Source organism: Seriola lalandi, unplaced genomic scaffold (assembly GCF_002814215.2).
Source record: "Seriola lalandi dorsalis isolate HSWRI2012SDOR001 ecotype SW California unplaced genomic scaffold, Sedor1 jcf7180002050471, whole genome shotgun sequence".
NCBI classification, from domain to species: domain Eukaryota; kingdom Metazoa; phylum Chordata; class Actinopteri; order Carangiformes; family Carangidae; genus Seriola; species Seriola lalandi.
The window spans coordinates 18245-22157 of record NW_019521024.1 but is presented as its reverse complement, the minus strand read 5'-3'; the positions used below and the strand labels follow the sequence as shown (position 1 = coordinate 22157).

General features: G+C 44.3%; 1 pseudogene; it reads left to right on the top strand.

Moving 5' to 3' along the window:
* The first annotated feature begins 2059 nt into the window (after window positions 1-2059).
* On the top strand, window positions 2060-3913 carry LOC111649334 (uncharacterized; annotated as a pseudogene).

Genomic DNA, 3913 nt, shown 5'->3' with positions numbered 1-3913 from the left:
GCCCCCCCAAGATGTAAAAATGTAAAAAAAAAAAACATTAAAAATGTGACTGACGGAGAACAGCTGATGTAGAGACTATCAGTCCTGCATCTGCTGCATGTTAATACAGACAAGTAATACATTCTGCTCACACTCTCCTTATCTGAACAACATTTATCAGATAATTTATGTCTCATGTCTTTTTTTTTTTTATCCAACAGAAAAAGATTCTGAACAGAACAAAATGTGTTTGTTGATCTGCTGCTTTACAGCTCATGATCTCAGTGTGTAAACTGAATCAGTCAGAACAGTTCAATCCAAGTGCTGTGTCTGAAGATTTATATAAGTGATGAAGGTTTCCACACTGTGTGTAATGTTACACAGGGTTTTGGAGACATGCGTCCACACACAAGTGAAAATAATTTTGTGTGTGTGTGTGCTTCTGTGTGTGGAAACTGCATGTGTCACTTGTTTTTATTTGTTCATCCAACATGTATCTAGCTCTTTGTTGTGCATCCCTGCAGCTTTTGTTTTTGTAAAACTGGAAACGTGCAGGAGTGTGAACAGAAGATGAAAAATGTCTTCTCCCAATTTGCAAATTTGTTAAAACATTATAATTATTTGTATATAATTCTTTTTTGCTATTTTTTCTCTTTGGTTTTTGAAGCACCCCCTGATTGACAGTATTTCACATACTGGTGTCAGTTATAGTCTTAATGTTGGATGAGCTTATGAATGTTGTTGTGCTTGAAGGTTCTGGCTTGTGTTGTTTTTGTATTAATGTCAAGAAATCCCAGGAAGAGATGAAAACCATCAATATTGTCTACACAGTCTGATCCATGCCATCAAACTCTACTCATGTACACAACTATTTAAAGGTTCTGTAAACCATCATCACTGCCACTACATATCACACTAATAATAATAATAATAATAATAATAACTTGGATTTTTATAGTGCCTTTCAAGGTACCCAAGGCAGCTTTACAGAGTAAGAACACAAAGTAAATAAAACATATAAATGAAAACTAGATGAGACAGAATACGGATGGCCATGATGGAGGTGATAGGCCTTGGTGAACAGGTGGGTTTTCAGCAGGTTTTTGAAAATGCCCAGAGATGGGGCTGTGCGAATCTCTTCAGGGAGAGAGTTCCAGAGGGTGGGGGCTGCCACACTGAATGCTCTGTCACCCAAAGTTCCTAGGGGTGGAGAGCAGACCCGTCTCTGAGGACAGGTATAGGGCTGGAGGAGGTCGGACAGGTACTGGGGGGGCGAGACCATTTGTCTGAGGCCTTTTTAGACGAAAATGTGGTTTCTCACTTTCACCTGAACATTGTGTACTGCACCGAGCAATCTCACCTGTGGGCGGAGCCTGTGTCTTTATAAATGTGGGGAGGACCAACGGATTAACAGCAGGGGCTCACAGGCAATAACATGCACACAAACAACAATCAGCCATGTGCATGTTAGTGCATATACACAGATCAGCCACAACATTAAAACAGCTAACTGTTTTTATTGTTGTGGCTGATTGTTTATCCGTGGATTGTTTTAAGAGTTCATTCTGAACCATTAGTAATTTGATTTGAAACTTAATTTTTTTCAATTGTTTTCCATGGCTTGACTCAAAAAACAGATGAGGGGGTGTGGCTTTGTTCTCTGCTCAGGACCACATGACTACACTATATCTTTTCCTTTTTTTGGGGGGGGGGGGCTTTTTATGCCTTAATTGATAACACAGTAGAGAGAAACAGGAAATGGGGAGGCAGAGAGAGCGGGCATGACATGCAGTAAAGGGCCGTCTGATGCGGGAGTCGAACCGGGGCCGACTGCAGCGAGGACTGTAGCCTCTACATATGGGGCACCTGCTCAACCCACTGCGCCACTCCGACGACACTATATCTTTAAAGAGAAAGCAGTTGTTAGCTGCTGTATTATTGTTTGAAATCTTGTTTACAGAACCTTTAAAAACCCATCCATACTGTTGCCCTGTTTCTTTACTGTGATGAACATGGCTGGTGCAGTTTATTTTTCTCATCCTTTGGTTGTATTATCTTCTCTATCTTCTATTATCTTTAAACATCCTCTGTGTTCACCAGGCTGAAGAGCAGCACGTCAGACGCCTCCCAGTTTGATCCAGCAGCTGATAATCACCAGCATCGACTCAGAGACGCATACACCATCAACAAAACACACCACCATGACATCACCAGTGACCATAAGGGTGATGTCACAGTGGAGAGTGGCTTGGACTGGTTCCACTCCATCACTCCATCAGTGTCACCAGATCATATGACCTCACCGACAATTACGTCAACCCAAGAAAAACTGAATCGAAAAGCAGTCAAACATCCACACGGTCAAAGTGAGGTTCAGAGCAACACAACTCATCACCAGACCAGGATGGAGCAGTGAGCTCTGCTGCAGGGGGTCTAACACACTCTGATACACACACAGATGATCAACATGTGGTTCAGAAAGTCTCCAAGAGTCTGAGGGACAGAAGACTGGGGGACCTGGACCTGAACCATCAGCTGTGTGACACAGAGGGAGAAGGGGGACATGGAGAGAGGGTGGGGTTGACGAACAGTGCAGGTAAAAATGTGACTGATGCTTTAAATTCAACTTCAGATTCCCACAGCAGCAGCACACTGTCATCAGCTGAACACAACCGGATCCAGGACAACCAGTCGTCAGGCAAAAACCGGAGGGACCAGACTGGGACTAAGAACATGTGCTCTGTGCTGAGGGAGAAGATGGAAGCTGAAGTTCAAACAGGTAAAAACCTGCACGCAAAGTTGTCAGGCTTTAAATTCAAACCACGGAAGATGAGACCATTACTCAGCTCAGAGTTACAAACTGAACGTGGTGGTGAGGAGTCGGCCAGTCCACCTACAGACACAGAGAAGAACCAGAAGCAAAATCTTCTACAAGGTGCAAGCAGGAGAAAACATGTCAGCTGTGTGGGTGACGGACAAATTGAAGATGGTTCCTGTTTAACATCAATACAACTGGATGAGGACGATTTTTCCTTTGGAAAGGACAAAGTGGCTCGAGGAAAAGCTGTCGGTAAAGTACAGAGGAGTCATGATACAGATGCTCTTACTGCTGATAAGACTGTAGCAGACAGCTCGGCTGGTACCCCACCTTCAAATTCAAAGTCGTTTGTGGGCTTCTCAACACTGGCTAAACTCTCACGATTCTCATTCACCTGCACAACTGAGTCCACGACCACAAATCATCCTCCTGGAGTGAGAAAAGGTTCATCTAAAGGAAACAGTCCTGAATGTTCCAGAGCAAATTCTGACGTCAAGAAAACTCAAAATTCTCCTCAACACGCTCCCTCAGAAGGAAAGATGAAACCTGTCGTCACCACGGGCAGAGTAAAAGATGTGTTACCCCCCCCAGTTAGTGGGCTCCCACCAGGACAAGAACCTGAACGAGTACTGGGGTCACAGTCTAAAACAAAGACAGAGCCCACTCATACTGCACACAGTCTGATAAACAATGGTCCTGTTGACTCTGACAGCTCTTTCAACCTGAAGAAGAGGAAGTGTTTTGAGCTGGCCCCCCCACCAAACACCAGTGGGTCTAAGGGTCCGTTCTCAGGACTGTCCCTCTTTGGCTCTGTGGAGTTAGGTGATGATGTTCTCGATACTGACTGGGACCAAGAGGTTTCAAAGAAAGTCAGAGTTTGAATCACAGGCTGCTGTCACACTGTGTGTGTGTGTGTGTGTGTGTGTGTGTGTGTGTGTGTGTGTGTGTGTGTGTGTGTGTGTGTGTGTGTGTGTGTGTGTGTGTGAGAGAGTGTGAAGAATACCACTGTAACCAGCTTCATGTGACATGTCACTGGGGGGCACATCAGCTCAGCCCTGTGCCTGATGTGTGCTGTAGTCACCTGCTTCAGTCTGAAAATAAAACTGCTTAACTGTT